The following is a 25,033-nucleotide window of genomic DNA, read 5'->3' on the forward strand; positions in this document are numbered from 1 at the left end:
TTTCAACAAATATTTACCGAATGTCTGCCACAGGCTGGGCGCTGTGATAGGCCTTAAACAGGTAAACTGAAACGAGTCCGCCCAAGCCAAGGGATAAACACACAGCTAGTCCATTTTGATGGGAAAGAGTATTTTCAGACTTTCAAGATGAAGCTACATACACAAAGTCAGGACTCCCAGAAGTCACCCTGGAGACCACGGAGAAAGACACCAACTTCCAGGGACCATAAGAAGAAACGGAGTCGGGATGAGCGTGCAGAGCTGGGTGACAGCGGGGCGGGGGTGCTGGTGAAAGCATTACGGGTCAGGATGTGGGATGGGCGGCTGCCTCCAGCAGACTGGCCTGTGTTGGGCATGCGGTTACAGCCTCAGAGGGCTCATAGCCGTGTGGAAAGCAAAGGGGCTTGGAAACCATCACTTCTCTATTTATACTCACCGCCTTTCAGCCACCAACCGGCGGCTCTCCCTGTAAACCTGCTGTTTCCTAGGCCCAAAGCCCTGGAGGTGCCTACAAGGCGTCCCCTCCCCTCTCAGCCCGAAGTGATCAGGCCCTCGTCTCCATCACTCAGGTTTCTGCTGCTGCCTCTAACTGGTCCTCCAGTCTCCTGCAATCTATCACTCCCAGGCCCACCGTGGGGATCTCTCAAAACTACAGATCCATCAAGTATTCCCGTGAATAGAATTCTTCCATGTCTTCCAACCAATGAAACCCAGTGCCTTAGCAGGACGAGGCTTCCTGCCTGAGTCCTCCCTGTTCATGCCCGACGGGACAGCCGCTCTGGGACCTTGCTGTGCTCACGTCTGTTTCTGGACCTTGCACCTGCTCTGGTCCACCCCTCCCCACCCCCTTCCACGTGGTCTCCTGGAGAGCTCCGCGCAGCACCCCCTCCTCGACAGCAGCCTGGGGGCTGCCATCATCCTGGTGAGATTCTGTCTCCCTAACGGTCTGTGGATCTCCTACGATCGGGATCACGTTTTGTTTTTAAGGGGCCAGGATCCTAGCAGTGCCAGGCACCTAGGAGGTGATTGGTAAGTACCCACTGAATGACTGAGTGACAGTCACCCCCACTGGCCTTCAGCAGAGAGGAGGACTGAGGTAGAGGGACCATGGGGTCTTCAGAGGAAGGATGGGGAGTGCTGACAAGGACAACTGGAAAAGTCCTGGGGGGCAAAGACTCACCCAGCCTTCTGAAAGGGCCAGGAGGGAGGCTTAGGGCTGAAAACACAGGAAAGGGGGCATCTCCTCCCAGCCCCAGGCTCGGACGGTCATCAGGTGTTATATTTCAACGGGGTCCACGCAGCGTGGACGGTATGTGTCTGGGACTCAGGCAGAGCCCACAGCCCTGGGAGGCTCCCCGTGGGGCAGGAGGGCAGGAAACAGCATTCTTGTGGCTTCGGATTTCTCAACAGGCTGTGCCGCCCAATGAGGGTCCGTGTTTTGTTGTTGGTGGGTGTAACCCGGCAACACGGCAGCTGACTCATTCCAACCCCAGGGCTATTTAATTCCCCATGAGCCTCCTCCACGGGTGGCAGGGGGAGAGGAGGTCAGGGATCCCAAGAAGGAGCTCCTGGGCCCCCCCTGTCAGGAGGTGCATCCAACCTGCAGGCCAGGGCAGAACAGCACTCTGCACCTAGGGGTTCACCGGCAAGCTCACCTCCTGTGTCCCTCCTGAAAGTCAACGGAGACAGGTGAGCTCCACTGGGCCTCCCGTGCAGAAGAGCAGTACTGTGGCAGTGAATTCTCGTTCAGAATCTCTGAATGACAGGTGTCCTAGTCAGTGGCCAACGTGAGGAAGGTAGCTCAACGTGCTGCTCACAGAAGTAAAATGTTCTCCTTCAGTAAAACAGCCTCATCATGTCTCCCTCGCTCAGGCCTTGGCCCCCGTGCTGCCAGATGGGCGAACGCTTTACCATTTTATTTTATTTTACTTATTTTTGACTTTATTTTTTTATAAGCAGGTTCTTATTAGTCATCAATTTTATACACATCAGTGTATACATGTCAATCCCAATCACCCAATTCAGCACACCACCACCCACCCCCCGCGGCTTTCCCCCCTTGGTGTCTATACGTTTGTTCTCTACATCTGTGTGTCTATTTCTGACCTGCATACCGGTTCATCGTACCATTTTTCTAGGTTCCACATATATGCGTTAATATACGATATTTGTTTTTCTCTTTGGACTTACTTCACTCTGTATGACAGTCCCTAGATCCATCCACGTCTCAACAAATGACCCAATTTCGCTCCTTTTTATGGCTGAGTAATATTCCATTGTATATATGTACCACATCTTCTTTATCCATTTGCCTGTCAATGGGCATTTAGGTTGCTTCCATGACCTGGCTATTGTAAATAGTGCTGCAATGAACATTGTGGTGCATGTGTCTTTTTGAATTATGGTTTTCTCTGGGTATGTGCCCAGTAGTGGGATTGCTGGATAATTCTATTTTTAGTTTTTTAAGGAACCTCCATACTGTTCTCCAAAGTGGCTGTATCAATTTACATTCCCACCAACAGTGCAATAGGGTTCCCTTTTCTCCACACCCTCTCCAGCATTTGTTGTTTGTAGATTTTCTGATGATGCCCATTCTAACTGGTGTGAGGTGATACCTCATTGTAGTTTTGATTTGCATTTCTCTAATGATTAGTGATGTTGAGCAGCTTTTCATGTGCCTCTTGGCCATCTGTATGTCTTCCTTGGAGAGATGTCTATTTAGGTCTTCTGCCCATTTTTGGATTGGGTTGTTTGTTTTTTTAATATTGAGCTGCATGAGCTGTTTACATATTTTGGAAATTAATCCTTTGTCCAGTGATTCGTTTGTGAATATTTTCTCCCATTCTGAGGGTTGTCTTTTCGTCTTGTTTATGGTTTCCTTTGCTGTGCAAAAGCTTTGAAGTTTCATTAGGTCCCATTTATTTTTGTTTTTATTTCCATTTCTCTAGGAGATGGATCAAAAAAGATCTTGCTGTGGTTTATGTCAAAGAGTGTTCTTCCTATGTTTTCCTCTAAGAGTTTTATAGTGCCCAGTCTTATATTTAGGTCTCTAATCCATTTTGAGTTTATTTCTGTGTATGGTGTTAGGGAGTGTTCTAATTTCATTCTTTTACATGCAGCAGTCCAGTTTTCCCAGCACCACTTATTGAAGAGACTGTCTTTTCTCCACTGCATATCCTTGCCTCCTTTGACATAGATTAGTTGACCATATGCATGGGTTTATCTCTGGGCTTTCTATCTTGTTCCATTGATCTATATTTCTGTTTTTGTGCCAGTACCATATTGTCTTGATTACTGTAAGTTGTAGTATAGTCTGAAGTCAGAGAGTCTGATTCCTCCAGCTCCGCTTTCTTCCCTCAAGACTGCTTTGGCTATTCGGGGTCTTTTGTGTCTCCATAAAAATTTTAAGATTTTTTGTTCTAGTTCTATAAAAAATGCCATTGGTAATTTGATAGGGATTGCACTGAATCTGTAGATTGCTTTGGGTAGTATAGTCATTTTCACAATATTGATTCTTCCAATCCAAGACACAGTTTATCTCTCCATCTGTTGGTATCATCTTTAATTTCTTTCATCAGTGTCTTATAGTTTTCTGCATACAGGTCTTTTGTCTCCCTAGGTAGGTTTATTCCTAGGTATTTTATTCTTCTTGTTGCAATGGTGAATGGGATTGTTTCCTTAATTTCTCTTTCTGGTCTTTCGTTTTTAGTGTATAGGAATGCAAGACATTTCTGTGCATTAATTTTGTATCCTGCAACTTTACTAAATTCATTGATTAGCTCTAGTAGTTTTCTGGTGGCATCTTTAGGATTCTCTATGTATAGTATCATGTCATCTGCAAACAGTGACAGTTTTACTTCTTTTCCAACTTGGATTCCTTTTATTTCTTTTTCTTCTCTGATTGCCGTGGCTAGGAATTCCAAAACTATGTTGAATAATGGTGGTGAGAGTGGACATCCTTGTCTTGTTCCTGATCTTACAGGAAATGCTTTCAGGTTTTCACTATTGAGAATGATGTTTGCTGTGGGTTTGTTGTATACGTCCTTTATTATGTTGAGGTAGGTTCCCTCTATGCCCACTTTCTGGAGAGTTTTTATCATAAATCAGTGTTGAATTTTGTCAAAAGCTTTTTCTGCATCTATTGAGATGATCATATGGTTTTTATTCTTCAATTTGTTAATATGGTGTATCACATTGATCGATTTGCATATATTGAAGAATCCTTGCATCCCTGGGATAAATCCCACTTGATCATGGTATATGATCCTTTTAATGTGTTGTTGGATTCTGTTTGCTAGTATTTTGTTGAGGATTTTTGTATCTATATTCATCAGTGATATTGGTCTGTAATTTTCTTTTTTTGTAGTATCTTTGTCTGGTTTTTGGTATCAGGGTGATGGTGGCCTCATAGAATGAGCTTGGGAGTGTTCCTTCCTCTGCAATTTTTTGGAAGAGTTTGAGAAGGATGGGTGTTAGCTCTTCTCTAAATGTTTGATAGAATACACCTGTGAAGCCATCTGGTCCTGAACTTTTGTTTGTCAGAAGATTTTTAATCACAGCTTCAATTTAATTGCTTGTGATTGGTCTGTTCATATTTTCTATTTCTTCCTGGTTCAGTCTTGGAAGGTTATACTTTTCTAAGAATTTGTCCATTTCTTCCAGGTTGTTCATTTTATTGGCATAGAGTTGCTTGTAGTAGTCTCTTAGGATGGTCTGTATTTCTGCGGTGTCTGTTGTAACTTCTTTTTCATTTGTAATTTTATTGATTTGAGTCCTCTTCCTCTTTTTCTTGATGAGTCTGGCTAATGGTTTATCAATTTTGTTTATCTTCTCAGAGAACCAGCTTTTAGTTTTATTGATCTTTGCTATTGTTTTCTTCATTTGTATTTCAATTATTTCTGATCTGATCTTTATGATTTCTTTCCTTCTGCTAACTTTGGGTTTTGTTTGTTCTTCTTCCTCTAGTTCCTTTAGGTGTAAGGTTAGATTGTTTATTTGAGATTTTTCTTATTTCTTGAGGTAGGCTTGTATTGCTATAAACTTCCCTCTTAGAACTGCTTTTGCTGCATCCTATAGGTTTTGGATCGTCGTGTTTTCATTGTCATTTGTCTCTAGGTATTTTTTGATTTCCTCTTTGATTTCTCCAGTGATCTCTTGGTTACTTAGTAACGTATTGTTTAGCTTCCATGTGTTTGTGATTTTTACGTTTTCCCTGTAATTCATTTCTAATCTCATAGCGTTGTGGTCAGAAAAGAGGCTTGATATGATTTCAATTTTCTTAAATTTACTGAGGCTTGATTTGTGACCCAAGATGTGATCTATCCTGGAGAATGTTCCATGTGCACTTGAGAAGAAAGTGTAATCTGCTGTTTTTGGATAGAATGTCCTATAAATATCAGTTAAATCTATCTGGTCTATTGTGTCATTTAAAGCTTCTGTTTCCTTATTTATTTTCACTTTGGATGATCTGTCCATTGGTGTAAGTGAGGTATTAAAGTCCCCCACTATTATTGTGTTACTGTCAATTTCCTCTTTTATAGCTGTTAGCAGTTGCCTTATGTATTGAGGTGCTCCTATGTTGGGTACATATATATTTATAATTGTTATATCTTCTTCTTGGATTGACCCCTTGATCATTATGTAGTGTCCTTCCTTGTCTCTTGTAATATTCTTTATTTTAAAGTCTATTTTATCTGATATGAGTATTGCTACTCCAGCTTTCTTTTGATTTCCATTAGCGTGGAATATCTTTTTCCATCCCTCACTTTCATTCTGTATGTCTCCCTAGGTCTGAAGTGGGTCTCTTGTAGACAGCATATATATGGGTCTTGTTTTTGTATCCATTCAGCAAAGGTATGTCTTTTGGTTGGAGCATTTAATCCATTCACGTTTAAGGTAATTATCAATATGTATGTTCCTATGACCATTTTATTAATTGTTTTGGGTTTTTTTTTTTTTAACATCTTTATTGGGGTACAATTGCTTTACAATGGTGTGTTACTTTCTGCTTTATAACAAAGTGAATCAGTTATACATATACATATGTTCCCATATCTCTTCCCTCTTGCGTCTCCCTCCCTCCCACCCTCCCTATCCCACCCCTCCAGGCTGTCACAAAGCACTGAGCCAATATCCCTGTGCCATGCGGCTGCTTCCCACTAGCTATCTACCTTACTACGTTTGTTAGTGTGTATATGTCCATGACTCTCTCTCGCCCTGTCACAGCTCACCCTTCCCCCTCCCCATAACCTCAAGTCCGTTCTCTAGGAGGTCTGCGTCTTTATTCCTGCCTTACCCCTAGGTTCTTCATGACATTTTTTTTTTCTTAAATTCCATATATATGTGTTAGCATACGGTATTTGTCTTTTTCTTTCTGACTTACTTCACTCTGTATGACAGACTCTAGGTCTATCCACCTCATTACAAATAGCTCAATTTCGTTTCTTTTTATGGCTGAGTAATATTCCATTGTATATATGTGCCACATCTTCTTTATCCATTCATCCGATGATGGGCACTTAGGTTGTTTCCATCTCCGGGCTATTGTAAATAGAGCTGCAATGAACATTTTGGTACAATACTCTTTTTGAATTTCGGTTTTCTCAGGGTATATGCCCAGTAGTGGGATTGCTGGGTCATATGGTAGTTCTATTTGTAGTTTTTTAAGGAACCTCCATACTGTTCTCCATAGTGGCTGAACCAATTCACATTCCCACCAGCAGTGCAAGAGTGTTCCCTTTTCTCCACACCCTCTGCAGCATTTATTGTTTCTAGATTTTTTGATGATGGCCATTCTGACTGGTGTGAGATGATATCTCATTGTAGTTTTGATTTGCATTTCTCTAATGATTAATGATGTTGAGCATTCTTTCATGTGTTTGTTGGCAGTCTGTATATCTTCTTTGGAGAAATTTGGGTTTGTTTTTGTAGGTCCTTTTCTTCTCTTGTGTTTCCCACTTAGAGAAGTTCCTTTAGCATTTGTTGTAGAGCTGGTTTGGTGGTGCTGAATTCTCTTAGCTTTTGCTTGTCTGTAAAGCTTTTGATTTCTCCATCGAATCTGAATGAGATCCTTGCTGGGTAGAGTAATCTTCGTTGTAGGTTCTTCTCTTTCATCACTTTAAGTACATCATGCCACTCCCTTCTGGCTTGCAGAGTTTCTGCTGAGAAATCAGCTGTTAACCTTATGGGAGTTCCCTTGTATGTTATTTGTCATTTTTCCCTTGCTGCTTTCAATAATTTTTCTTTGTCTTTAATTTTTGCCAATTTGATTACTATGTGTCTTGGTGTGTTTCTCCTTGGGTTTATCCTGTATGGGACTCTGTGCTTCCTGGACTTGGGTGGCTATTTCCTTTCCCATGTTAGGGAAGTTTTCGACTATAATCTCTTCAAATATTTCCTCGGGTCCTTTCTCTCTCTCTTCTCCTTCTGGGACCCCTATAACGTTTAATGTTGTCCCAGAGGTCTCTTAGGCTGTCTTCATTGCTTTTCATTCTTTTTTCTTTATTCTGTTCCACAGCAGTGAATTCCACCATTCTGTCTTCCAAGTCACTTATCCGTTCTTCTGCCTCAGTTATTCTGCTATTGATTCCTAACAGTGTAGTTTTCATTTCAGTTATTGTATTGTTCATCTCTGTTTGCTTGTTCCTTAATTCTTCTAGGTCTTTGTTAAACATTTCTTGCATCGTCTCGATCTTTGCCTCCATTCTTTTTCCAAGGTCCCGGATCATCTTCACTATCATTATTGTGAATTCTTTTTCTGGAAGGTTGCCTATCTCCACTTCATTTAGTTGTTTTCCTGGGGTTGTATCTTGTTCCTTCATCTGGTACATAGCCCTCTGCCTTTTCATCTTGTCTATCTTTCTGTGAATGTGGTTTTTGTTCCGCAGGCTGCAGGATTGTAGTTCTTCTTGCTTCTGCTGTATGCCCTATGGCGGATGAGGCTATCTAAGAGGCTTGTGCAAGTTTCCTGATGGGAGGGACTGGTGGTGGGTAGAGCTGACTGTTGCTCTGGTGGGCAGAGCTCAGTAAAACTTTAATCTGTTTGACTGCTGATGGGTGGGGCTGGGTACCCTCCCTGTTGGTTCTTTGGCCTGAGGCAACCCAACACTGGAGCCTACCTGGGCTCTTTGGTGGGGCTAATGGCGGACTCTGGGAGGGCTCATGCCAAGAAGTACTTCCTAGAACTTCTGCTGCCAGTGTCCTTGTCCTCACGGTGAGCCACAGCCACCCCCCGCCTCTGCAGGAGATCCTCCAACACTAGCAGGTAGGTCTGGTTCCGTCTCCCCTGGGTCCTGATGCGCACACTACTTCGTGTGTGCCCTCCAAGAGCGCAGTCTCTGTTTCCCCCAGTCCTGTCAGAGTCCTGCAGTCAAATCCCGCTAGCCTTCAAAGTCTGATTCTCTAGGAATTCCTCCTCCCGTTGCCGGACCTCCAGCTTCAGAAGCCTGACGTGGGGCTCAGAACCTTCACTCCAGTGGGTGGACTTCTGTGGTATAAGTGCTCTCCAGTTTGTGAGTCACCCACCCAGCAGTTATGGGATTTGATTTTATTGTGATTGCACCCCTCCTACCTTCTCATTGTGGCTTCTCCTTTGTCTTTGGATGTGGGTTATCTTTTTTGGTGAATTCCAGTGTCTTCCTGTCGATGACTGTTCAGCAGTTAGTTGTGACTGTGGTGTTCTCGCAAGAGGGAGTGAGAGCACGTCCTTCTACTCCGCCACCTTGGTTCAGGGCCTCCGCTTTACCATTTTGAATGTAACGTAGGGACTTCCCTGGTGGCAAAGTGGTTAAGAATCCGCCTGCCAGTACAGGGGACGTGGGCTGGATCCCTGGTCCAGGAAGATCCCACAAACCGCGGAGCAACTAAGCCCCTGTGCCACAACTACTGAGCCTGCGCTCTAGAGCCCACGAGCCACAACTACTAACCCTGCGCACCACAACTACTGAGCCCGCGCACCTAGAGCCCATACTCTGCAACAAGAGAAGCCACTGCAATGAGAAGCCCGCACACCACGATGAAGAGTAGACCCCGCTGCCCGCAACTAGGGAAAGTCTACGTGCAGCAATGAAGACCCAACGCAGCCAAAAATAAATAAATTTATATAAAAAATATAAATGTAACGTAAGTTGATATCATAAAGTGCTGAAAACTATACCCGGCACATAGTAGGTGTTTACTTAATACATCTTTACAAAGATGGCACCACCTTCTCAGAGAACGCCAAAAACACAGAGGAAATGAAGCAAGTGGAGGAAACAAGTAAGCAGGAGGCTCAAACTGCCTCAGAGCCTGAGTACATTTATTTGACTCAGGCCCCTCCTTTTACAGCCCAGGAAGGCTCCCAGGCCAGTCATCACTATTCCACAGAAGAACGGGGGACACAGCGTACATCATTAAATACACTAACCACCATAAATCACCCCAAGAGTAAAATTACACCATAGTTTAAAGTCCTAACTCCATGAGAAAAATCTGACATTAATTCTGAGTAACTTTTATTCAAAGTTTGTGCACAACTTTTCATAAGCCACGGATATTTCTTGTTCTGTAATATCCTTACCCACGTTCTCTGCACACTCTGGTTTTGATTGTTTGGATTTTTAAAAATTTATTTGTAAGCGCTCTTTGCATACTAAGGAACCTAGCCTTTTGTAATATATTTTCCACATTTTTTTTCAGCTTAGCATTTGTATTTAGACATTGTGTATGGCATTTTTTCCACACAGGAGTTTTCATGTAGTCAGACTTATTGATCACTTTCTTCTATGACTTCTGAGTTTTGTATCATGATTAAAACAGTTCATTCCAATTCCAAGATTATTTTAAAGATTCCACTGCTTTCTCTAACTTCTATGGTTTTGTTACTTTACAGTTAAATCCTTGATCCACTCTGAATTTATTTTCTCTCATTTTTTTCCCTAATTATCCCAAAACCATGTATTGAACTATCCCCTTTTTTGGACTTATTTAAATATCATATTTATCATATACTAAATATCCCGATGCATTTCACCCTATGTCTTGATTCTGTAGTCTGTTCATTGATTTTCTGTCTAGTTCCCTGACAATGCTGTATTGTTTTATCACTAAATCACTAAAATATATTTCAATATGTGCTGAGATTAGTCCTTCCAATACTATTTTTGCCTGTTTGTTTTTCTAGGTGAATTTTACGATCATTTTGTAAAAACCTTTTAAATTTGTAACTTTAAATTATCTGAGGTAATTTGCCTGGAAGCTCAGTGAATTCATGATGCAGATGCACAAAAGTCTTCATTAATTTAGAGCAAACTGACATTTCTACAATACTACTCAGTTTTCCTATCCAAGGAAAAAGTACCTTTTTTGTCCTATCTCAGAACTGTAACATTCATCTATATAGGTCTTGCTCAATTCTTGCTAAGTTCATTCCTAGGAATTACAATATTTCAAATTTTAAAAATGACACACACACCAAAACAGTCTATTACTCATTTACATTGTTACTTATAAAAAGGGTTTTAACTTCTACTTGATTTTCTAATTGATATAGGTAAAGAATAGTTCTTTTTTTAAAATTTATTTTTAACTTTTGGCTGCGTTGGGTCTTTGTTGCTGCACGCGGGCTTTCTCTAGTTGCGGTAAGCGGGGGCTACTCTTCGTTGTGGTGCGCGGGCTTCTCATTGGGTGGCTTCTCTTGCTGTAGAGCACGGGCTCTAGGTGCGGGCTTCAGTAGTTGTGGCACTCGGGCTCAGTATTTGTGGCTCGCGGGCTCTAGAGCGCAGGCTCAGTATTTGTGGCGCACGGGCTTATTTGCTCCGTGGCATGTGGGATCTTCCCGGACCAGGGCTCTAACCCGTGTCCCCTGCATTGACAGGTGGATTCTTAACCACTGCGCCACCAGGGAAGCCCAAGAATAGTTCTTGTATATAGGTAAAGAACAGTTCTCAGTAGATAATCTTGGTTTTCCTAATCCTGATTGCAATTAAAGAAATTCACATGAAAATGAGGATCGCATCATTCATGCATCAGACTGGCCAAGATGAAAACGTTTATTATCTGCCATGCTAGCATGTGGAGATAGAGGAGGGCTCAAACACTGCTCGCAGGGTAACCATGTGATTCCAGAGTTCATGGGTAAATGCACAGTAGCCATGTCTCCTAAGAACTTTTCAGGTATCTTGGAGCAGGTGCACAAAAGTCCTCATTTTCCCAGAAAATTAAACACATATGTCAAAAAACAAGACACTTTGATGCTAAAAACAAAGAGACAAAATGACATACATCCAAGCTTCCCGCACTTCTCTCTGTCACATTAACAACCATCACTAAGCTTCTCTAGATGTCTTCAGAGGACGCCCCATGCATCTTGTAGGGCATCAGTCTCAGGTGTGTTCTACAGACCTCCTAGCCCATGATTATTCAGGGCTTGTTAGAAATGAATACCCCTGTGCCCCAGACCTACTGAAGCAGAATGTTTAGTGGGCACATCCCAGAAATAGGCATTTTAGCAACTTCACGACCATTTCTTATGCTTTCTATAGCTTGAAAACAACTCTTTTAGAAGGTAGACTGTAAAATATTGAGTTTGATATTTCTGCAGTCTATCCAATTCATAATCTGACACTATCAAGTCCAGAGTTTGGAAATCTGTATTAAGATGACTATATGTAGGACATAATAAAGTATACATTCACCAGGCACCATTTTATAAGTGATAAAAGAATAGTGGCCTCATGAGCTCTTCCCAACAGAAAACTTCTGGTGTTTCTGGTGTGTTCTAGCGTGTATATTATATTTCTAAAATACCATACCAGCAATAACCAAGCATTTTATATTCTGCCAGACTCCTGGGATATGACAGTTACCATTTCACTGAAAAATGTCTGCCCTGTAATTTTACGCTTTCCTCCAACCACAGCCCCCTTCCAGCCAAGGTCAAACTGAAGCAACCAACTAAGCTGGCCATGAGGACGCAGCGAGGCACTGTGAGCAGGAGAGGCTGTTCAATGTCTGCTGGCATTATTTTTGTCAAAACCCTCCCATGTGTTTCAGGCATTCTAGCCAAAAGCAATACATTCCACCAAAGCCCATCAGAGGAAGGCTGCAGGCTGTTTGCAAAGGCTGTTGTGTGTCATGAAGTGGTCTCCGTCTCCCCAGCTCCCTCAAGCAGCCACTGAAATGAATAATCAGGGCTTACTGTGCTCCTACCAGCTCGTATTTTCTCTAAATATCTAAGATATTTGTGTAGCACCCAGAGGAGACAACCATGTTAGCAATAATTAAATCAGCAAAATCTCTGTTCAAAATGCCAGTGCTTTTAGACCCTCAGATTGGTTTATCTGCCAGGTGGAACTAAAACTTAAATGAACTAAAAAAAAAAAAAAAAAAGAATTACTACCTTGTCAATAAATATCTGATTGGACAATAACTCTTTACGATGATCTAAGCGCTTACAGTTAGGGCACTTGGCATGTGTACCCTGGGAAGGATTTCTGTTCCCAGGGGGCCGAGCCTGCTTATTAATGTGTCTGCAAATGTTATTAACCTGGGGCCAAATTCCTGGTGTCAGGTTCAAACAAGCAGTGTCAGGTTCCTGCCACAGACTTAGATGGACTGTTTCTCATGGAAAATGTCAGAATTTGAAACGAATGAGGACTGAGCAGAAAACACAGGTTCCCGATGGGGGCCTGACCATTACCTCTGCTTCCAAATACCCCTTCTCCAGACAGAAATGTAGGCTAGTCCCAAGAGGCCAGAGAAACCATTGGAAAAAATCATTAGCTCCAAATTCTCTGAGCAGAATCAAATCAGCTGCCATTTATTTTCTCTCGGTAGATCAGAAATTATTTTCCCTCTTGGATCCTGTTCGTACTTCTTGGGAGACGAACATAGAACAAACATCGGCTCTGGGACAGACTACCTGGGTTTAAAGCTGGGCCCTACACCTTCTCAGCCACAGGACCTGGGCAAGCTCTTCAGTCTCCATGCCTCTGTTTCCTTATCGATAAGATGGGAGAATGACTGTAACCCTCACTGGGCTGTGAAGATTCAGTTAAACTACTTATAATAGTATCTGGCACACAGTAAGCATTCAATTCAGGTTGACAAGGATGATAGTGGTGATGATGGTTAAACTTGTTTTCAATCCACGGCCTAAGTGAACAGTATATAAAGAAAAGGAAATATTGTGCCATTTGAAAGTAACCACTGACATAGCTGTATTTCTTCACAGAAGTCACATTTTGAACTCTTAAAGGTCTGGGCAATATGTAAAGTGAAAGGGGAAAGATTGTTGTATCTTCTAAGAAAATCTCCAGCAACAAAAGCTTATCCGTCTGTTTAATCATACATCAGTTGAGAATTTTTTGAAACAGCCCTCCCCCGCCCTGTAAAGAAGGTTACAATGATCCCTATGGTTCTGGATTAAAGTCAGAGTTATCAATATGAACTTATGTTTATCTTAATATAGATACAAATGGATACGTACAGAAATAATTATAGATATCTGTGTATGTATACTCCTGTTAGCATACAGACATATACTTCCCAGCTCTGTTCACCCAGAGGGCCTAGACTCAATGACACCCCAGTAGCAACGAGCACACCCAGCCCAGATCTTGGTTTCTAAATACCCTTCTCCAGTAAAAGGAATGAGGGCTGCCTGGAGAAATGGCTGAGTCTAGGGTTGTAGCCTAAACCGTCCAAGATGGGCCTGGAACATCTTATTGTGTCAGAAAGTAAGGAAGTACTCAAAACCCAAAATGATGCGTACATGTTAAAGGGACACAGGTGCCGAAAGAAAGAGCTCCCAGCAGCCAAAGTGGGAGCAATTTGGGTAACAAATTAAATGATACAATACTGCATTATAACTTAAAGTATAAAATAAATATCCGTAAGTCCACACTGATATAAGTAAATGACTGAATAAATAAAATGGGGGTGAGACAAATTTCATCAGCAGAAGAATTACAAATAATTTATGTAGGGACTCCTCCCTCGAGGCAGTGGAGGACAATCCTTACCCCTTGAGTGAGGCCTGGGAACAGGGGCTGCCTTCCAAACAGCATGGTAAGCAAAGCGGGGGAGGGTAACTTTACAGTCACCACCTCAGCCAGGTGATCAAGGTCAGTATCATCAGGGATGACAAATCATGTTGATAACATGAACCCCTGATATGCTTAATTAATAATAAAGTAATGAAAAGAGCACTTCACCCCTGTGGCCTTCCTCCCCAAAACACAAACCCTCAGTCTAATCATGAGAAACACATCAGGCAAACCCCAATTGAGAGACAGTCTCCAAAATATCTGACTAGTACTAAAAACTGTCAAGGTCATCAAAAACAAAGGAAGTCTGAGAAATTGTCCCAGCCCAAAGGATCCTAAAGAGACATGGCAACTAGATGTAATATGATATTCTGGGTGGGATCCTATAATGAAAAAGGGATATTAGGGGAAAAGTAATGAAATCTGAGTAAAGTATGGGCTTCAGTTAATAATAAAGTATTATACAAAGTATAATAAAGTATAATGTAGGTTTCTTAGCTGTGACAAATGTACCACAGTAATTAATGTAAGATGTTAACAACAGGGGAAACTGGATATGGGGTATGTGGGAACTCCATACTATCTTTGCAACTTTTCTGTAAATATAAAACTATCCTAAACTAAAGTTTATTTAAATATTTTTTAAATCGGCCATAAAAATAAACACTCCCCAACACACACATGTAGATTTGCGCCCCAACACTCTCCTAATCTCCACCAGACCACAACTCACACATCCACACCCACACCCTACACTCTCAGGAAACCTTCCCTGGGGCCAACAAATATCGCTTACAGAGATTCCAGATCATATCAGAAGTCCAAGACCATTTATCAAGACTCATGAGAAAGCTGTGATGATTAAGTCGGTGTAGTATAGGTATGAGGATAGGTAAGTCGGCTTGTGAAACAGAACAGAGGGCCCTAGAAACAGACCTGTGCACCCAGGACACGTGATACACGACTGAGGTGGAACTTCAGCGGGGAGAGAATGGACTTTACAACCAAGAGTGCTGAGACGACTGGATATCCACATAGGAGAAACTAGGCAGCACACATAAGATCAGTGCCAAGTGACTTAAGGACAGACAGGAAAACAAAACTGCAAAGTTTTTAAAAGATAATCAACACAGTGGAATATCTTCATGATCTCGGGGGTGCAGAAAGATTTCTTAAATGATTTGCCCTCCCTCGACCATTCCCCCCAAAAAAACATAAAGGAAAAACTTGATAAATTCTCTTAGGTAGGAATTACAGGCTTCTGATGCTGTAAAAATATAAAGAGAGGACTTTCCTGGTGGCGCAGTGGTTAAGAATCCGCCTGCCAATGCAGGGGACACGGGTTCCAGCCCTGGTCCAGGAAGATCCCACATACCGCAGAGCAACTAAGCTCGTGCGCCACGGCTACCGAGCCTGTGCTCTAGAGCCCACGAGCCACAACTACTGAGCCCGCGTGCCACAACTACTGAAGCCTGCGCGCCTAGAGCCCGTGCTCCACAACAAGAGAGGCCACAGCAATGATAAGCCTGCACACTACAACGAAGAGTAGCCCCTGCTCGCCGCAAAAGAGAAAACCTGCGCACAGCAACGAAGACCCAACGCAGCCAAAAATGAATAAATAAATAAAAATTAAAAAAATATATATAAAGAGTGAAAATACAAGACATAAATTTGAGAAGATATTTCAACACATACCATCAAATTAGATAGATAGACAGACAGACAGATGAATAAACAAGATGAAGGTAAATATCCCAAGAGAAAAGGTGGCAAGGTCTTGAACAGGCTCTCCACACAGGACGAAACTTGAATGGCCAATAAATAAAAACATGCCAACTTCCCTGGTAACTGGGGAAACGAAAACTGAAATTCTTATCAGATCTCTCTCCACGCCCTGGCATCTTACAGCACTAAGGGCGTTGAGTAACAGGAAGTCTCCTGCACTACCGGTGTCCTCTTTGGAAAACATTGGCATCACCTAGTAAAACTGAGCTTGCGCCCACCCTGTGACTCAGCAATTAGACTCTTACGCACCTGAACCTAAAGGAATGCTAACACGTGGTACTATGAGATATGCAAGAAATGTTCAAGAAGCAATGTTCATAATAACAAGGCAGAAATAACGCAAATACCCATCACCTGTAGGATGGATAGATAAGTTGTGCTGCACTTATCAAATAGAACTGTGCACGGGACTTCCCTGGTGGTGCAGTGGTTAGGAATCCACCTGTCAGTGCAGGGGACACAGGTTTGAGCCCTGGTCCGGGAAGATCCCACATGCCGCGGACCAACAAAGCCTGTGTGCCACAACTACTGAACCTATGCTCTACAGCCTGAGAGGCACAATTACTGAGCCCGCGTGCCTAAGAGCCCGTGCTCCGCAACAAGAGAAGCTACCACAATGAGAAACCCGCGCACTGCAACGAAGAGTAGCCCCCGCTCACTGCAACTAGAGAAAGCCCGCGCGCAGCAATGAAAACCCAACGCAGCCAAAAATAAATAAATAAATTTGTAAATAAAAATTAAAAAGTAAATAAAGTGTATTAAGACTGCCTTTAAAAAAAAAAGTGTACAGCTGTGGAAACGGACAAGGTACAGCTAACGTTCGTTGTGATGAAATCTCCCAGGCATGTTGAGGTAAGAGACAAACCATCATATAATACACTCAGGGTTATTCCATTTACATAAAGTTCAAAAACAGGCAAACCTAAAGCTATTGTTTAGATATGCAAACATGGGTGGCAAAGTACAAAGAAAAAAAGTGATGGTTATCACAAAAGTCAGAGCAGCAGTTACTTCTGGATGGGGAGAAGGGGATGTGATTGAGTAGGTACAGAGCCGTTCAAATTCATATTATTCTTTAAGATATACGTAAGTGTTTTATAGATTCTTCATTAAGAATACTTGATAACTGAAACAGCAATTCCAGATCCCTCTCTGGGGAGGTCAGTCTTCAGTTCCTTCCCTCCCACTTGGATAATAGCAGTAGATGCAGGCTCAGCCGCTGCACAGCATCAGAAGAAGGTAGAAACACGGGAAGGTGCATCTCAGGGCACAAAACTCACATTTTAACAGCGCAGACTACTCTGCTTCCTCATCTCATGTAAGGAAAATGCTGGAGGTATTATTCATTCATTCATTCATTTACTTGTTTGTTTGTTTGTTTATGCTGTGTCGCGTGGCTTGTGGGATCTTAGTTCCCCGACCAGGAATTGAACCCAGGGCCACCGCAGTGAAAGCTCTGAGTCCTAACCCCTGGACTGCCAGGGAAGTCCCTGGGTGTGTTTTAATACTTGCCATGATATTTCCACACTTTGCACAGTAGTGGCTTTTGATGTTCGTTGGCTTTTTTGCTTTTTAGTATTTGGAATAAATTGGATTTTTATCATCTAACATCTCAAGTTCTGTTATTGGTTTGCATAATTTTAAACAAACTCTTATACCCATTTTTGGCCCACTGTCAAGAATGGAATGAGTTTTGGAGTCACACGTAAGAAGTGAAAGCAATTCATGTATTCTTGGTAAAACAATATTTATTTCCAAATATATTTTTCATCTACTGAAGACCTCAACTTTCTCCCCAAAATTTGAAACCACTGGTACCTGATGATTTCTGACTGGGTTGGCATGTGTTTCAGGAAGCTGCACAGGGGGCACTGAGCCTGCAATATCCAGCTCTCACCCTGGTTTCCCGCTCTAGATGACACAGGAAATTGCAAGAAGCCTTACTTGCTGAAGAATCCAGAGAGGCTCCCACACCTACCGTGGTGTTGGCAGATAGGTTCCATTGCTTTAGCTGGTGGTGACTACATGCAGCTCTGTGTTAAGAAGAAGCCTGAGACCACAGAGGCTCAGGAGAAGACAGAGCCATGACTGATGGGCAATGGAGCCTGGGGATGAGAGACAGAAGTTGGAGGCAGGACCTCGGGGGTTTGCCATCCTGGCCCTGCCCACTGAGCCCAGACACTCGGCATACTTTTAAGCCACTCACCACCACCCATCTTCTCCCCATTCCTGAGGGCAGACGATCAGGTAGATACTCTTGATATCCCCCCCCCACCCTGCCATGACACCTGTCAAAGGCCCTCCCACGCCCATGCCTTTGTCCATGATCTTCCCTTCCTGGAATTTCCTCCTACCCGACTCATCTTGAACAGCCCAGCCTGTGACACATTTTATCCATGAGCCTTTCCAAATCACCGTCTGCAATGACAGACTTTCCCTTTCCTGAATCCCTTTGTCCTTCCTGCACCTTAACTTTGGAACTTTATTAAACATAGTCTTGTATTACTCATTAGATATTTTCCTCTCCCTGTATATCCCTCTTGGCTCCCCAAATAGAAATAAATAGCTCTAAGAAAATATTTTCTTCTCTTTTCTTGTACTTCCCATAGTACTTTGCTCCACACAGAACTACCAAAAGTTATTTGCTAATCGAATAACTGAAAACTGGTAGAATAAATCGCCTTCCTCGTCCCCTAGCCTAGTTTCACTTCTGCCCCAGCTGCTCTGTTCTTGGAAGACGACCTCTGCTCCAGGAGAAAAGTCTTGACTCATCGGCAGCAGCCCAACCAATCTCTCACAGTGATTCTCTTGGAGACACCAGAAGTGTTGCTGTAAGATCTCAGAGACCCTGATTCCATTCCTCAGGATTCCATCCCTGATCATCTCCTGGGTTGTATTTAGGGGGTGAAGGGAGGAACCTTGGGCATCCCCAGGTCATCACCCACCACCTCTCCAAGCCCCAGACTCCACCACTACTTTCGGTGGGTAACTTCCATCTGCTACCACAGGCAAGCTAAAATAAATCAGGCCTCAAATGCTCTCTCCTATCAGCACTTCTACACCATCACTCCTTCACCCTTTCTGATTCGTTCACAGCCCTAAGGATGTCAGGAGACCCCTAAGCTGGAACCCATTGGAGGAAGGCCAATGTCTAAGTGATCAAGAAAGGCAGGAAGAGTTCCTAATCTGGAGAGGTCACGGGGGGTTTGTGTACAGAGTCAAGAGTCCAAAATCGGGAAAAGAAAACCAAGGAAACAGAACTGGAGCCTCCTATGAGGTAGGGGTGGGGTGGGCGTAATTTCTCCAATAAATTACTTATTATGATGGCTACAGATCAAGGCTGCTTGAAAGGCTGACGGGGAAAAGTGAAGGGGGGATTCTGGCTGAAGTGTCAGGGGTGGGATAGGGAATCCTCTTCTTCCTCTAACCGCAACACCTGGAGGATCCTTCCCCCCATCATTGATTAAAGCAGATGGTTCCTGAAATACCTGCAGTGCATCACATGAAAGCACCCAAGCAAGGTGATCCTACCTCCTGGCCCAAGCCAAGGCAACCAAGTACAGGCTGGATCTGGGGGAGTCCCAGCATCCAGGAGGGGGCTGGGTGCAAGATGCTGGTCCAGCGGCATCTGATATTAATCAGACGGAGGCAAACCAACCCACAATCGCACCTTTTCTCCCAATGACTATCATTGTGAGATGCAGAAAAGGGGGCAGAGAACTGGAGCTGCTTCTGAAGGGGACAAGACGGTGGGTCAGTGGTGCTTCTTCCGTATCCTGAATGATGCTGGACCACTGTTTCCAGCCTCCATGAGCTCCGAAGGGCAGCAGGGAGGCCCAGGCAGGTGTGGCCTGCAGTCAGAAGCCCAGCCAGGTTCCAGGACCCCGTCCCTCTTCCCTCGCATCAACTCCTATCACCTAAGGCAATGCTTTTGCGAGTATGGCCCTTGGACCACTTGTAAAAGAACTGCTTTACAAAATGTATTTGTCCCCAGCCTGCTCCTGCCCTATTGAATCAGAATCTATGGAACTGAATCCTGGAATCTGAATTTTAACAAGTGTGCTAAGCAATTCTTATGTTCATGGAACTTTTAAAACTCCTAAAGCAAGGTGATCTATTTCTTTTTTTTCTTTTCAAGACTTGTTTGCCCAAAATTTCCCACCAGGCCCAGGACAAGGCTGTGCAGTCTCTGGCAGGCTCTCCAGACTTTCTGAGAAGAAGGTTTCTTTTCCCTCTAGGCCCCAGGCCAAATGTGCCCTCATCAGAGGCACCTGGAATTAGCCCGAGGCCTCGTGTTACTAGTTCAGAAGCCTGGGACCCGCCCTGCTCAGCACATGTCAGCAAATGGTCACTGTCCCGGCTCCAAGCTGGCTGCGCTCCTCCAGCCGGCCACCTCAGGCCCTGCACAGTCAGTTCAGTGCAGGCTCTCTGATTTTCTTTGAACTATGTATGTTCCTAAAATGTCCCCAATTTGCAACGCCCCCTTCCAGCATCAGTAGATGGTAAGGAGAAGGGAGGTGCCCCATCCCCTAGGCCCCATCAGGAGTCACACACACTTCTCCCCAAGGCCCGTCCTCACTGGGGAGGGAGGGGGCAGGAAAGCAAGGAAGGGATGTCCCCGGAGCACCTGCTGTGCACAAGCTGGGGACAGTCTTCTCACGCACAGTATCACCAACTCCGGTTTGCTTCCTCGCCTGGGTTCAGAGAGACCACACATCACCCCAACTCCACAATAATCTGAGCCCGAACAGATTCTGTCTAGAATTCTTCAAGATATTCAGGAAAATCTCTCAGAAAGATCAGGAGCCTTAAAAAAAAATCCAAACTGGAAGTCCTGAGTTCCTCTGATCAGATGCCCGTGAGGGCCTTTCATGCGGGGGTGTGGTCAGACCCTTCTACCCTCTTCTGGAATATTGGTGGATGTGAAACCCACTGACCCCATGATCGGCATCTCCCCTGCGAAGCACTTCTGCACACAAGCCTCCAGTGGCTGAGTCAAGTTCAGGGAGTTAATCCCATTTCAAGTCCAGGCACTTTCAAACTACGCCAGGCCTAGCTCTGCTCAAGGATTTACAAGCTTACACAACCAAAGTCTGTTAGGTGAGCCCGGCTCCTGCTACACACACACACACACGCACACACACGCGTGCACACACACCAAATCTGCATACTATCCTTCTCCAATCCCCAGTGAAAAAGAAACTATCGTCTTGTGGCGATTACAGAAGAGCGAAGTCTTTTAGATTAGAGTAAAAGAAGGTCAAGCTCTAAATAAGGTCTGGGGTGGAGGGACTTGGCTAACTCCCCAGAAAAATCGTACCGGCAGGCGGAATCTGGAGCAGCTGGATTGGTTGGCCAAGAACGCAATTCCACTGCCATGGAAAGGAGTCAACAGCAGGTGTCATTAGGCTCGCAGGCCTATCATTTACCAGACTATTTCTGTCTAGCGGGAGAAAGTTTATCCTCTGGGCAAGGACCAATCCACCAGGCTTCCCCTTCTCCGCTTTCCTAAATGGGAGTTTTTAATACAGTTCCCGTTTTTCTTCTGTACAGTGGGTGTGGCGGGGGAGTGGTTAAATTCATCCTTTGGCTCAGTGTGTTTACAAAACTTTAGTTAATCATATATAATATACATAATATGCACGTATATGTGCACATATACATGTCCGCACACACACACCACTGCCTAATATTTACTTATTATTTTTATCTAAATCCAACTTTGTTAACTGAAATTTGTACTGGGGTAGCTGTGGATTCACACGCCGTTACAAGAAATAATACTGAGAGACTCCTTGTACGCTTTGCCCTGTTTCCCAAATGGCACCGTTCTGCAAAACTGTAACATCAGACCCAGGACACTGACACCAATACACTCCATGCTGTTCAGATTCCCCTGGTTTTACTGGTGCTTGTGTGTGTGTATTATCACTCGTGTAGGTTCGTGTCCTCCCCACAGAGAGGTGGACGTTTCCAGCATCACAAGGATGCCTCGTGCTGCCCGTTTATGTCCATGCTGTCCTTCCCCCGCCCCTCCGCCCAACTCACCCCGACCATAACCACTAATCTCCCTCTAATTCTAAAATGGTTTCATTCCCCAAAGTTACATAAGTGGAATCATACAACATGAAACCCTCGGTACTGGCTTTATTCACTTAGCATATTTCCCTGGAGGTTCGTCCAGGTTGCTTGTACCCGGTTTGTTCCTTTTCACTGCTGAGTAGTATTCCACAGTGTGACGCACCCTGGTGTGCCCACTGAAGGACATCTGGGCTGATTCCATCACAAACAAGGTTTCCGTGGGGACTTCCCTGGTGGCGCAGTGGTTATGAATCTGCCTTCCAATGCAGGGGACATGGGTTTGATCCCTAGTCAGGGAGCTAGATCCCACATGCATGCCACAACTAAGAGTTCGCATGCCGCAACTAAGGAGCCCGCTGGCCTCAACTAATGAGCACACATGCCTCAACTAAGACCCAGTGTGCAGGTTTTCTGTGAACGTAAATTTTTATTTCTCTGGGATAAATGCCCAAGAGTGTGATTGCTGGGGCATATGGTAATTTTATATTTAGTTTTTAAAGAAATCGCCAAAGAGTCTTCCAGAGTTTTATACGCACATCAGCAATGTACGAAGGATCCAGTTCTTCCCCACCCTCACCCGCACTAGTTGTTATTCCTCTTTCTTATTTTAGCCATTCTGATGGTCTGATTATGACATTCAACATCTTTTCAGGGTTTTGCTCAACATCTTGATATTCTCTTGGGTGAAATGTCTGCTCATCTCTTTTGCCCATTTTAAAATGAGACTTTATTAAACTTATTAGACTTTATTAAGTCTTCAGAATTCTTTATGTAGCCTACATGCTACTCCTTTGTCAGATGTTTGGTTTGCAAATATTTGCTCCCAGTCTGTACGTTGTCTTTCATCCTCTTCACATGGGCTTTCACAGAGCAAATGTTTTTAATTTTGAAGAGGTCCAATTGATCAATTTTTCGTTAGATACACTGGGATTTTGCTATCAAGTCTAAGAACTCTTTGCCTAACCCCAGATTCTCAAGATCTTCTCTTAGATATTTTCTAAAAGTTTCTAAGAGTTTTACATTTTACATTAAAGTCTATGATTCATTTTAGAGTAATTTTTATATAAGGTGTGAGGCTAGGGTTGAAGTTCTTTTTTTTTCCCTCTTTTTTAAAGTTTGGCAGTTCCTCAAATCATTAAATACCGAGTTACCAAATGACCCCCAAATTTTACTCCTACGTATACACACAGGAGAAATGAAAACATATGTCAATATAAAATTTGTACATGGGGCTTCCCTGGTGGCGCAGTGGTTGAGAGTCCGCCTGCCGATGCAGGGGACACGGGTTCGTGTCCCGGTCCAGGAAGATCCCACATGCCACAGAGTGGCTGGGCCCATGAGCCATGGCCGCTGGGCCCATGAGCCATGGCCGCTGAGCCTGCGCGTCCGGAGCCTGTGCTCCGCAACGGGAGAGGCCACAACAGCGAGAGGCCCGCGTACCAAAAAAAAAAAAAATTTGTACATGATTATTCACAGCAGGACTTTTCATAATAGCCAAAAGGTGGAAACAACTTGAATTTCAGCTGGTGAATGAAAAAATAAAATGTGGTATATCCACACAATGGAATAACAGTCAGCCATGAAAATGAATGAAGTAACTGATACAAACTTCAACATGGAAGGACCTTGGAAGTATGCTGAGTGAAAGAAGCTAGGCACAGAAGACCACATTTGTATGATTTCATTTATACAAAATGTCCACAAAAGGCAAATTAATAAAGACAGAAAGGTAGATTAGTGGTTGCTAGAGGTGGGAAGGAGGTGGAAATTGGAAGTGGCTGTAATGAGCATGATGCTTGTTTGCAGAGTGGAGATGTTCTGAAATGAGATGTGAGGCTGACTAGACAACTCTATACATACACAAAATTCATTGAACTGCATACTTAAAACAGATGGGTCTTATGGTTTGTCAGTTATCTCAATAAAATATATTAACTGCTTAAAAATTTTAAATTTACTAGCATCAAACTGGGTTTTCTTGTTGAGTTAATCAGAGGTTTGAAGGAGAATCGCAAAGGGAGTTATGTCCTTGATTCAATAACAAGGAGAATTTAAGAGAAAAATCTAAGAGAGTTTTGTGTCTAACAAGAGATCCACATTCCACCCTTTAAACCACAACTACGGGAGCTGGAGAAGCTACACCGGACCCACTGAGGCCAAACCAGGGGGCGTGGGCTCATGGGACAGTGACCCCATGATGTCACACTGGAAGCTGGAAGTAGCACTGGATCATCTCCCTTTGGGGATGGAGTACAGATAAGCAGACAAAGCAGAATGTCTGCCGAGGAGAATGCAAAACAGTGAATTCCACCCTGAGACACGGTGTGGCTTCGGTGCCAGCGGCCAAACCAACACGTCACAGACAGCAGGCTGGACTTTCCCAGGAACCGCCCCTCTTCAAAACCACCCACCCTCCCATTCTTGTGACTATGGTGGGAGAAATCATCTGTCCCACCCACATCCCCTCCCTTGGCCACAAATGCTTTCTCATGACGTGCGGCAATCCTTTTATGGCAATGTAGAAACAAAGAGAGCGCCAGGCCAGGATCTTTCTAGAAACTAAAGCTGGAACATATCAAATACCAGAGCTAAAGGCACCCCTGTTTTTTTACCATGTGGATCCCAGCACCTTCCAATAAATTCCCCTTTTTCCTGAAATTAATTTCAATCGAGTTTCAATCCCCAATAGTCAAGAGTCCTAACTAATTCCACTCACGTTTAAATCGTTTTCTGCTTAAATTTTCATCCATTCGTTCTCCCACGACACACAAGGCTTAGTTCACTGGAAGTCGCACCTTTATCACAATTCGATGGTGTCAGGTGAGAGCAAAGGCTTTCTCTCAGCAGAGGCTGCCTCCAACCACCCAGCCCACCTCCTTCCCATGACAAAAGTTAAACCATTCGTCTGGGAATTCTGGACAAGCAGGCTGTTCCAGGATTACAGGGCAGAAGGCAGAGATCTGAACTAAGGCTGGGGAGTTTAAAGACCTGTCCAGCCCCCAGAAAAACAAACAAGTAAGTGGTGGTTATGGCTGTTATTATAAACCAACCTGGTGCAATGTGATATAAAGCTTCTGAAATCCCAAACAGAGCAATTTGGCAAAGCCCGTCTTAAGGGCTTTTGCAAGATCTTTCCTGTT

The 25,033-nt window shown here is 43.7% G+C and overlaps 1 protein-coding gene and 1 long non-coding RNA gene across 3 annotated transcripts in view; one reads left to right on the forward strand and one right to left on the reverse strand.

The window, feature by feature from the left end:
- The window catches only part of RAB31 (RAB31, member RAS oncogene family), a 113,228-nt gene that overhangs the window by 21,146 nt on the left and 67,049 nt on the right, over window positions 1-25,033 (reverse strand). The gene's annotated exons all lie outside the window — the stretch shown is intronic.
- Window positions 8,216-24,547, forward strand: LOC113610570 (uncharacterized). Its single transcript, XR_003429128.1, has 3 exons — window positions 8,216-8,263; window positions 18,510-19,089; window positions 23,890-24,547. It is a non-coding gene; the product is annotated as an uncharacterized LOC113610570 (long non-coding RNA).

This window comes from Aethalodelphis obliquidens, unplaced genomic scaffold (assembly GCF_003676395.1).
Source record: "Aethalodelphis obliquidens isolate GAN/ISIS:26980383/991018 unplaced genomic scaffold, ASM367639v1 scaffold63, whole genome shotgun sequence".
NCBI classification, from domain to species: Eukaryota; Metazoa; Chordata; class Mammalia; order Artiodactyla; family Delphinidae; genus Aethalodelphis; species Aethalodelphis obliquidens.